Raw genomic sequence first — 13,232 nt, 5'->3', positions numbered from 1 at the left:
TCCTTCATCTTTAGCAAAAATTGGTTACAACGAAATTCATTCGAGGGTGGGAGAGGGCATATACAAAAGCACTCCTTTATGACAATGAGTGACTTGCAAATCGCAATTAATTGAATTAAACACAAACTCTTTAGGGTATATTTACTTCTTATTGTAGATGGGTCACATGAAAGGAGCATGTCATGATCATTAAAATGAAGACTTGGTTACACTTTATTGGATGAAAAAATTACGATGTTAGTTGTGTGGAATCTTGACAAAGATGTTAGGGTTTTATATTATGAAGGTTAAATAATTATTTTGATCTTTTATTTTATTTTATTTTATTAATTTGGGCCCTCATTTTTTAAAAGATTTATTTTGGTCTTTTATCTTATTTAAAAGGTTCAAAATAGTCATTTATCTTTTAAAATTTTTACTTTATCTTATCTTATTTAAAAGGTTCAAAATAATCTTTAATTATTTAAAATGATGTTTTATATGAGTGTTATTCGAAGGTTAAAATATATTTAAATAGTTGAAGGAATATGTGAGAATGATCCTTTATATGAATATTATGAAATCATACTTAGGATTTCACACATGATTCGAGTATGTCATAATCATTTTTCTTTACAAAAGCATGTCATAATCATTAAAAAGTGATTTTATATCCTTTGATTTTTCTAAAATAATAAGATATTTCTTTTTTATTGGAAAATAAGATGTTACTTGTTTACGATAAATCTCAATCTTTGTTAAATTAGAAAGATATATTAAAAAAAATAATTAAAAAGGTCTAATTGAAAACTCACGAGCACTTAACAATACTACTATTTTTATTTTTATTTAATGTAAATCACAATTATAAACATACCATAAAGCGATATTTACAATTATAACAAAAGTCCAAGTGATAATTGAAAAAAAAATACATAAGACAAGTGTAAATTTTCAATATAAAAATTTTAATCATCTAAATTTAAAAAATAATATCTAATACTATTTTGAAAAAAATTAAATAACTAAAGTCTATTTGAAAGTTTAATATGCTTTTAAATTTTTGTTTATAAATCATTATAGTTTAACCAACAAAAGGTTAGTTGTCCCTGTTAACAAATAAAAATTTATTTTCTGAAAAAATAATTATTTAAAATAATTTAAAGCATATAAATTTTAATAATAATTTGAAATTAAAAATGATTAAAAATAGAATGAAATAATAAATATTATAAAGAAGTTTTGAATAAACTTTAATCTTTAAAACTATATGGATAGATGCAATATTACTCACTACTTATAACACAAGATATTATTTTAAAGTTTGTGTATAGTTTATATAGAACAAATTATTGTATGAAAATTTAAATTTAAAATATTAGTAAACATCAATTTTGAACTATGCCAGTTTTAGAAGGAAATTTTTAGTTTCTCATGAATCTAAGGCTGTATTCAATTAGGATTTCAAAGGAATTTAAATTATTGTTTTAGAATAAAAAAATCTAGTGGATTTTTAAAGACTAATAATTTATAAAATTTTTATGATTATATTTTATAATTTGAATTTTAATGAATTTATAATATATGAATTCATAAGATTTGAAAAGATGACGTGAATTTATAAGATTTTAAAGAATTTCATGAATGAAAAATAAAACAAATAAATGATCAGATTTTGATAAAGAAAAGTAAAAAGGTTCAAATGAAAATGGAGATTTACCTATTGATTCAATTAAAAAATCGAATAACAACATTTTTAGGAAGAATTTTTTTTAAAAAAAAAGCAGAAAAAAGTATATATTAGTAAGGTAAAAGGGCTACTTAATTAACCCATTTGTTCAAAATCAACGCCTACTGCTATCATGACTAACCTAAATGATAATATCCTAAGCCCTCCTTTTACAAAACATTAATTTATTGTAGTTATCGTAACAAATGGGATAGGTGTTATTATAAAGCAGATGTTAAAGAATTGGCCTTTAGGGTTGGAACTCATCGTAAAAATTGATAGAATGGCTTCTTGCAAATGAATTGCTCCATATGCTAGAAGTATGCATAGGTGAGATATAGATTGGAAGTGACAAATACTCAATCTATCACCGGAAAGGTGTAGGCAGTTTAGTTGCTTTTGTGTTTTGGGTGAGTTTCAATTATAAAACTCTTACTGAAAAGATAACGATGCTTGTAATTGAAGAACATGGAAGGAATTTTAATGATGGGTGAATGCCTAAACAAATGAAAGAAGTGTTGGAATTTTAGAGGGCCCTAATAAAATGTCAATAACTACCAAAAACACATTATGTTAAATTATCATGAAGAATTTTAGGAATACCTGGATCCATAATGATTGATCAAACAAACATAACGAAATCTGAATTCATAGGTAATTGGTGGCTTCATGGTTCTTCCAAAGCCAAAACATCTTTATTCATTAATATGACCCTTCATAACTCTTCATATGGGAGAAGAGGAAGGGACCATAATCTTCTTACAACGTATTAACCTAATAAGGTTCTCATTATCCCTTAATGGCTCAACACTGGCATCTGCTCATTTAAGTTCATATCCTCTAATTTAGTTGTCTAACGGGTTCATTTAATCACATATATTAAAACTCACTAATGATAAATAACTAATATAATTGTCTTATAATATTAGCCTACATTAATTATTGAAATAGAAAATTCTAACAATCTCCCACTTAAGTTACATATTGTAACAATTATATAAAAAATCCTTAAGTGTGCATCTCTAAGCTATTTACCTTTAGACTTCCTCCTTAACAACAACCTAGTCCATCTCATATATCAATAATGAAATCATTGTGGTTTTCGTCACTACAACAAATGTAACTAGATTCCAATGACCACCACATCAATACACTTAATGACATAGGTCAATATGAATAAGCAACATGGAAATTACATGCAATGTGATCTTAGTCATGTCTATTTCCAAGTCTAAACTTTATTCTTTATAAAGATCTATCCAAACACAACATAAATATTGCAAACAAAATAAACTTATAATAAAATGATAAACTTCAACATTATTTCTGTAGAAAATTCAAACAACAAAATATTTGTAAATCGTAAGATATAGAACATAAGTAAGATTTTCACTAAACTAAGGTACTATAAGGAATTACACCCATATGAGTTGTGCTCATGAAAAAGTTTAAGTGTCATATCCTTAGTAAGTGGATCAGCTAGTATGAAATAAGTGTCTATATGTTCTATACAAATCCATATTTTCTGAATTCTTTATTTAACAATCAAATACTTTATGTCAACAAACTTTTACTTGATTGAATCCTTAATAATACCGCTAAGATATTGTCCCAATAAACACCCGATGACTACTTAATGTTGGCGATAACAGGCAAACCAGTTATAATAATTTAGCAATCATAAATTCTAGTATGATGTCTTATAGCAAAATATTAACTCCACCGACACGATTAAATGTGGATCCTTATGTGGAGTGATTGCTATTAAGACATTTCGAAAAAAATAAAGTCAAAATACTCAATGATTTCTAAACTTCTAGACTTTTGATATGAAAATATGCAGTTTCTTGTTCTCTTCAATTAACACATAATGCGCTTTACTACTCTCTAGGGTTGCATGTCAAGATTACTCATATATCACCTTAGGACTCCCACAAAAAATTATTTTATACATGCATATTTGAGAATTACATAATATCTAATACTATTTGTGTATAATTTCTTGAAATTCTAAAATATTTCTGTTTTACATTTATTAGTTTCAGAGTTCAGAGAGCATTGTGGTGAAGTATCTCAACTCAAAGAAGTATATAAAGCAATCTATTTGCAAGTTGGCAATCAGGTTTATTGTTCTAACATTTTTTTTCATAATCTTGATTTATAATTTTTATTTATTTTTTATACATTAGTTGCTTTATTTAAAAATTTCAACTCTAAAATTTGATTCTAGTTATTCAAAACTTAAAAAAAAAAAAGAGTTGATGCTTTAATTGAATTACAAAAAGGGACTTTAGATAGATTTATCAAAACATATAAAAATAAATTTAAAAATATAGGTAATTGCTTGTTGAATGAACAAGTTAAAAATGTAAAAATTGATGAAAATGAAAATAGAGAAGAATTATTAGTTAATGAACAAGTTAACAATGTAGTAATTGATGAAAATGAAAATAGCGAAGAAGTATTATTAGTTAATGAACAAGATTATATTGATTCTCAAACTCAAAATGAAAAAGAAGAATAAATTAATAAATTAAAAGAAAAACTATTAAAAATATACGATCCAAGTTAATGGACAAATATTAGTACAAGTTTGAGAGATTTATTAGTAGAAAAATGTCCTATTAAAATTACTAATATAGATTTTCCTAAGGATGAATTCTCAAGGCACTTTTTTTCATCATTTGACATTCAAAAGTTGTCTAATGGTGAACAACATGAAAGAAGATGGTTAATTTATTCTCAAGATTTGGATAAAGTCTTTTGTTTTTGTTGCAAATTGCTTAATCTTGTTCCTAGTACAACTAGATTAGCTAATGAAGGTAGTAGGGATTGGAGAAATATTAGTCATAAGTTGAGGAATCATGAGATAAGTAATGACCACATTGCTAATATGAGTTTATGGATTGACTTAGAAACAAGGTTACTAAAAATTAAAACAATTGACAAACATGTTCAAGAACAAATAAATAGAGATAGGAAACATAGGAGAAATGTTTTATTTAAAATTATTGTAGTCGTTAAAACTCTTGCAAAAAATAACTTAGCATTTCGTGGAACATATGAAATAATTTACAAAGAAAGTAGTGAAAACTTTTTAAGTATAATTGAAATGATTGCAGAATTTGATCCTATAATGCAAGAACATATTCGTCAAATTAATAAAAATAATAAAATTAATAATCATTACCTTGGACATTGGATACAAGATGAATTGATAAATTTGTTAGCAAGTGAAATTAAAACAAATATTATAAAGGATATGGGTATGGATGTTGCTATAGAACAATTGAAAGATATTATTTCTTTTTTTTTGAAAAATATAGAAAAGATGGATATGAAAATGCTATAATTTTTGCTAAAGAATTTGCTACTAAATGGATATAGAACCCAAGTTTTGTGAAAAATATGTTATTCGTAAAAAAAAATTTGAAGAGAATATTGATAATGAAGTTGTATAATCTCCTAAAGAATCATTTAAAATTGATTACTTCTTATATACAATAGATCAAACAATTACCGTATTAAGAAATAGATTTGAACAATTTAAAATATATGAAAATATTTTTGTTTTTCTATTTAGTATTAAGAAATTGAAGTTTTTGAATAGTAATAATTTAAAAGAATATTGTCTTGAAAGCTCATTAAAATATAATAATTACTCGAATATTGATGGATTAGATTTATTTATCGAATTAAAAATTGTAAAAGAAATTGTACAAGTAAAAAATGATACACTAATTGACATACTTAATTATATAAAAAAATTGATTCTTTTCCTAATACTTTTATTGCTTATAGAATAATGTTAACAATTTCGATAAGTATTACTTAGACGAAAAAAAGTTTTTCAAAACTAAAATTAATTAAATCTTATTTAACATTAACAATGTCAGAAAGATTGAATGCATTGGCTTTAATATTGATTGAAAAAAAATGTTAACGAAAATCTATTATAATAAATTAATAAATGGTTTTGCATCCTTAAAATCTCCAAAAATAAATTTCCAATAAAAACATTATTTTTTGTTAAAAAATTATTAAACTGAAAAAATCTTATTTAAAAATTGGCTTTACTCCTCTAAATACCTTAAACCGGCCTGTCCATGACAAAGACGGATGGAGATTAAATGCCCACATGGGAGCGACAATTTCATGTGAAATGGAAGCCACCAAAGAGTGGACTCAGTGAATGTTAGGGTGATGGTTAATGTTGCTGAATTTATTTTTTTTTTGTACTCTTTTGTTTTATGATGTGTAAATTTCGTATGTTAGGAATATTGCTAATGTTGCTCATTAACTTGTTTGGTAGCACACAAACCTATTTGTTTATGTTTTAAGTCAATATATGTATATGAATTAGAATCAAAAGCAAACGGTCAAGTAAATCCGTCCTTGTGTGCAAGCACACACATATTTTTTTCATGATTATTTAAATATAATCAATTGCAATTTTGATCTTTCTCTGCTATGATTAAAATTTGATTTTTGGTCTCTTTATTTTATTTTATTTTGCAAACTTATATATTTACTATTTCAATTATACAATTTTAGTTTATCTATCAACTTTAACTTCACATTTAATATTGAATAAAAATGTTGATATGACAGTACATAATGTTAAGTCAACGTATCATTAAATATTAAATATAAGATCTGAAGTTAACAAGTTGAGAAAAATTAAATAATTAAAATAGTAGATGACCAAATTCATGCAAAAAAGGATAGGGATAGAAAAATTAAATTTTGACAACAATAGAAGGATAATGGTAAGCCAATTAAATAAACATTTTTTATTATAATTAAATTTTATTATACATAAATATTTTTCATAAAAAATTATACATAAATATTTAAATATAAAAAATAGATATTAGATTAATAATGTACAATTTACATTATAATATAAGATTGTTTTTAATTATTGATATTTATTTATTTTTATTAAAATTCAATTTGGAAATAAAGATAAAAGATGATATATTGAAAGAAATATACTATTAAGAAGAGCAAACAAATAACAATATATTAAAAAAACAACAATATTTGAAATTGTTAAGAGACAAATTCTCATAAATTAGAAGATGAAGTGTGAAATACACACTCAAAAGAGAGAAAAGATAATATTGTTAATGTCTATTAAAAAATGAGACTAAGAATAAATTTATGGGATAATATATTTATGAAGAAAAATCAAATTATATCGGTGTAACTTTGACAACTATTACACAATTTTATAACTTTAAACTCAATAATATTTTCTTAAAACTTATTATTGGATTGAAAGTTCTTTTCACATAGATCACATATACAAAATTTCATATTAATTCAAAATCATTTGTTATCTCATTCATATAGATTAAAATTGATATAATATAAACATTTCAAAATATTATAAAATATGAATAATTTGGTTACCTTTTTGTTATTGTTCAATTTTGATAAAATTTTACACAAACAATCTTAATAATATGTAAATATAATTCAACAATTGGATCAATAAAAATTATATTATATATCAAGTTATAAAGTTGATGTAATAGTTGTCAAAGTTACAACAGAAATAATTTAATCTCTTGTCTATTTTGATTATAAATTAATCCTTTACTACATTGCAAATTATAAGAAAATTTTATATATATATATATATATATATATATATATATATATATATATATATATATATATATATATATATATATATGAGAGCTAAAATTTGAGTGGGGACAATTATGCCAACATTCACATGAATGGATCCTAATAGGTGCACATCCAAAATATACAAAAACATTTGTATGTTAGTGTCATGAACTAAACCCATGATAGGAAAAACATCTAAATCTATATTCAGAAAGACCCATTGTATTTTTGTTGAATACTTCTGAAATTCAATATTAGTGTGTTGTCAGTAATTAATCTATATTTCTCAAGTGGTGCATGTGTCCTACTAAAAAAACATATGTTTTTAGTTAGACTTAAATATGTTGTAGATGTCCAAAATATATCTCAATTTCATAACTGATCCTTGAAATTTTTTTGTTTTTCATCGGGTCCCCGAAACTTGAAAACTTTTGTGGGAGATCCTTGCCATTAGTTTTCATATAAACGTGATGACGTGTCCGTATTCAGAAAGACCCATTGTATTTTTGTTGAATACTTCTGAAATTCAATATTAGTGTCGTCAGTAATTAATCTATATTTCTCAAGTGGTGCATGTGTCCTACTAAAAAAACATATATTTTTAGTTAGACTTAAATATGTTATAGATGTCCAAAATATATCTGAACTTCATAACCGATCCTTGAAATTTTTTTGTTTTTCATCGGGTCCCCGAAACTTAAAAACTTTTGTGGGAGATCCTTGCCATTAGTTTTCACAAAAATGTGATGATGTGTCCATTAGTTGGACACATTAGCAATACACGTGTGGAGTCACATCAGAGGTATCAATGACATGGCATACCTCTCATTTTTTTATTTTTATATTTATCTTAATTTAATAAACTATTTTATAAAAAAATCCCCAATCGCAACTATCATCCTCAAAACCACCACCATCGCCGCCGCCGATAATCCCCAACCACAACCACATCCTCCTCCTCCAGTCGCCGCAACAAGCCCCAAACTCCCTTGCATAATAACCTCTGATGTCACGTGCCACCACAAAACATCGTTGAAGCTTCCTCACATACTCTCCGAATCGAGCCTCTATTCCACACCGCGAAGTGAGTATTCAAACTTCTTCGCCACCGCACCTACTTCAAAACCACTACATCCTCCTCTTTCCACCACCACGCCGTCACAAGCCTACGCTGAAACTCCTTCACATCCTCTCTAAATCGAGCCTCTATTCCTCACCATGAAGCGAGTATTCAAATTTCTTCACCACAACTCAACAAGTTCAATCCACCACACCTACTTCATAAGCCTCTTCAATTTGGAATTGGGAGAATTTTTTATAACAAAAAGGCCCACGATAATAGTAGGCCTAAAGGACGCACTATGCTTCTACTTACCTTCGTAAATACACATGACCTGCTACTTCCCTGACATTAAACGTTCCTTGCCTATATATTTCATGATTATGTTATAACAAATTAGATATTTCACGATTCTATTATTATGATATTTACCTTTCTGTTAGTTCCCTTTTGTCCTTTTCTGCTTGGGCCGTATGAGTGCCAAGCTTATCCTGTGATGAGATCCCTATAAATATAATGATCATGCAGTAATAAAAGCAAGGAAAAGTTTCAGTACAAACCTGTAGCTAGCTAGGAGTATTCACTGTGTGTGTCGGCACCTATCATTTGTGGTTTGACCTGCCGTCGGAACCATGTCAGAGCATAACACCCAACAAGCTTCTACTAAACGTCTCGAGGAGGTCGTTCATCGCCTTTCTCAGGGACAGACTTAATGCAATCCTACCCCACAAGGGTATTGGATAGAAGACTCCAAGAGGATTGGGCTAGAGCTGCTAAAGAAGGCCTTGGGGTTCTCATGAATCCCAGGGTAGATTTCTGAGCCCATGGACCAAGGTTGGGTCCTCACTTCTTTGTAAATATTAGAATAGATTTTTCCTTCTTTTAGGCCTTGTATTTTGGCCATTCTAGTAGTATAGGGTTTTAGCCTTGTAGTTCAGGGCATTTTGAGTAGTCTTTGCATTAAGGACTTCTTTTTTATATTTTCATGTATTTTGGCATGGGGGTGAGCTTAGTTATTAGAGGGGTGTATGCAGCTAAGCTCTAACTTCTCAAGGAAGTTTTCTCAAAGAAGCTTCTCAAGGAAGTTTTCTCAAGAAAGCTTCTCAAGGAAGTTACCTAGTCTATAAATAGAAGCATGTGTAACACTTGTTGTAACTTTGATGAATGAAAGTCTTATGAGACACACTTCAAAGTTCCACTTCTCTCCCTCTTTTATCCCTTCAATTTTGTGCTCCCCCCTTCTCTCTTTCTTTTCCTCCATTAAAGCATCATCTTCAAGCTTCTTATCCAAGGCAATTCTTGGTGTTGAACCTCCTTCTTCCTTGGCTTATTCCCTAGTGGATGGTGCCTCCCCTCTCCTCTTCTCCTTTGCCTTCCGCTGCATCTCCATGGTGTAAAATCACCATTGAAGGACCTCATTGAAGCTCAAAGATCCAACCTCCATAGAAGATCCACAAGCAAGCTTCCATCAAGTGGTATCAGAGCACAAAAGCTTCAAGTAGGTGCTCCTTAAACCTCCATTAACTTTTTGCTTTACCTTCTCTTCCATTGTTGTTTCTTCATTTTTCTCCATGTATCTCCTCACATGTCTTGTGCTAAATGTTGTTAACATGATTCTTTAGATTTTCCACCGATTAAACTTGCTATAGAAGCTAGATTTGATTTTATATGGTTCAAATTTCTTGTTCTTGTTCTTGAACCATGAATTGTGTTGAGTTTAGGTTCCTTTGAGTTTTGTCTTGTTATTTTTTGTGGCTGAAACCTAAACCATAAAATTCTTACAAAAATATTAAAGTAGAAGAAAACCTCAAAAATCTAGAGTGACATGTTCACCTATTGTAGTTTTGTCATAGAAGTCATGTCTAGTCATGAAACTTGTCACATAAGATTTCTTATGTTGTGCTGAATTTTATTTTCTTGTTTCTTTGTCTAACTCATTTGTTCATGAGTGTATGAAATTCTTTTAGCCTATTATTTGATTTGAGTCAAATCTTTCATGTTAATTAGTCCTTAACATGTTCATGCAAAATTCTTAGAGAGTCTTTGATTGTGAACCTTTTCTTGAACTTTTAGGTTTCCTTATGATTGTGTCTATTGTGAATTTGAGTTTTGGTGATTGAGTTGCTGGCTGAAATGTTGAACCTAAGTGAATATTGAACTTCTAAAACTGTGGTAAACAATCCTAGTGAGTTCAACATACATAGGAAGGTTGAAAGTAAGCCCAATGCAATCAATATGTCATGCTTAAAAAAAAATCGCTGGTGCTGGCAACTTGGACATACAAAGTTGAAAAAATTACTGAAAATTGGTTACTTTGAATTTTGAGCTGAAATTTTTACTGAATTTTCTACACATCTGAAAAGAAGTTATAAAGAAGAACCAGGTGATTTGGATAAAAGGAAAAAATAATAAAAATCACACAATTTGGCAGAAAAAATCAGTATCCAGAAAAAAAAAGTGAAAGGGAAGTGTGCTTGTTGTTTTGGCTCAAAATTTATTCTATAATTGGTGCCTATGTTATACCAATCTTAGTTCCGAAATTTCAATAGAAAATTAGTGTGAAAGCAAGTGCCAAAGCTAGAGGTTTGTTGAGTCTTTTTTTTAGTTTTTTTACTCTACTCTAGAGCCATTCTAAGTTTCTCTTTGAGTCTTAGCTTGCTTCTATGTCCTTTTCATTGCTTTAATTGTTGAATAATCCTTGAAAAAATTTCTTGTTAAAATTCCATTGGTTTAACTTTCATTTCATTTTTTGGTCTTTGGTTATTGCTTGTCTCTTTGTTTCCTTGTTTGTGAGTTGCCATATAGGGAATTGGAAAGGAGGATTGGTGCCATCCCTTGAAGAATTTGAGTCAAGAAGCAAGGGGCCAACCACCTTATGAGTTATTGGACTAAGAAGCACTCCAAATTGAGTGAATCACCAAAGAGAGAAAACCACCAAAATTGAGGACCTTTTTGCAATTTTGTAATTGATAATTTACTTTACTTTCATTGCTTTCAAATTTTGTAACAAAAAGGTCTTTCATTGGAAGTAAGTTGGGAGCCTCCAATAGGTCACCCTACTTCCCTTTGTGTGTAATAATTTTAGGTAATTTTCCCTTAGGATTGTGAGTGTTTTGTTGGGAACCTTAAATGTGGTAATCCAAACACTCTTAGGATTCCCTAGTTTACATTTCTTGCTTACTTTCTTAGCTTATTTCTTTTACCTTCCATTGTCAAACCGCCTAGATAGCTTGCATTTTACCAATTAGTTTTTACCTTATCTTTCACACCTCTTTTAGTGTTTATTTTGGCTAGTTTCAACCATAGTTTCTTTTACCTTTTGTTTTCAAACCTCCAACAAGAAAGAACCACAACTTAGGAATCAACATGAGTCATCATTTATCTAGTGTTAATGGCAAGGGTACTAGTCATAAAGACCCTTTATCTAGAATCTTAGATGAGTTGAGTTCCCTCAAGATATGGAAAGAAAAACAAGAGAGAAAAGAAAAAGGAAAAAAAGAGTGGAAGAAATAATTCAAGATGAAAGAAAGAAAATAAGAGAGGAAGAAAGAAGAAAAATAATGAAAGAAATGAAAAGAGAAAAACATGTCTCCTATAGTAGTCATAACTCTTGCAAGAGCCTAAGTGAAAAACTTCGCGACTATTATGAAGGAAGACATAGGTCACATCTTAGACCTCACTCCCATAGGAGAGAAAAGGAAAGAAAGCCTCAAGAGACTAACATTAACCTCCCATACTTCCATGAGAAGGACAATGTAGAGGCTAACTTAGATTGTGAAATAAGGGTAGAGCAACAACTTAAAGAGAAGTCTACTTCAAAATCTTATGGCTCTCACTCTTATCCAAAGAAAGACCAAGGTCAAGGAATCTTAGGGGTGATACCTTCTATGCCCAAAGATGATAAGGGGAAGATAATAGAAAAGCAAGCCCCTAAGGTTAGTATGCAAGAGAAGACTAGCTCTATAAAGTGCTTTAAATGTCTTGGAAGAGGACACATTACTTCTCAATGCCCCACCACGAAAACCATGATTATGAGGGGCCAAGACATTTATAGTAGCCAAGATGAGGCTACTACTTCACCTTCCTCTAATGAAAATGAAGAAGCAATAGGGGAAGAATCTAGGGAAGAAATCTATCCCCAAGAAGAAGGACAACCTTTAATGGTTAAGGAGGAGTGTAAGGAGGTAAGTGTCTCCTCCAAGAGGTTAGCTAAGAAGGAAAATCATTTTGAAATAAAGACAAATATTAAAGAAACTTCCCCTCTTAGACAACCTCCACATCTTCTCCTTTGTAAAAAGACACTTGTTAGCACTGCCACACCTCTTGGGCTTGAGGTTATTCCCTAAGTAAATGAGTTGTTGGATGAGGGTTTGGTTCATAAGAGCTTAAATCCTTGTGCTTTGTTGGTGCCCAAAATAGGTATTATTAGGCACCAAATCCCTAAAATAAGTGATATGATGAATGTGCTGAGTGTTGCAACCTTCTTTTGTAAAATCAGTCATGCACACAACATCTTCATGATTCATGTACATAGGGACTCATTAGGTAGGTTTGTTCTTATTTTTGGTTTTAATACAAACTTAGGTGCTCATATGGGACACCTTAGGTTTGTCGTATTTTTTGGTAGGAATAATCAACACGAAAATATAGAAAAAGGTACGCTTTATTGCATTACTTTCCTTAATTTTTTAAATAGTGGTCAAGGGGTTCCCGCAGACCCTAAGAGAATAAAGGTCATTCTTGATTGGCCCACTCCACCAAGTATAAGGGAAATCTGAGGCTACCATGACTTAACAAACTTTTACAAAAGGTTTGTCCCATATT

The sequence above is a fragment of the Glycine max genome, chromosome 20, assembly GCF_000004515.6.
Source record: "Glycine max cultivar Williams 82 chromosome 20, Glycine_max_v4.0, whole genome shotgun sequence".
NCBI classification, from domain to species: Eukaryota; Viridiplantae; Streptophyta; class Magnoliopsida; order Fabales; family Fabaceae; genus Glycine; species Glycine max.
Note: the sequence above shows the minus strand (reverse complement) of the source record.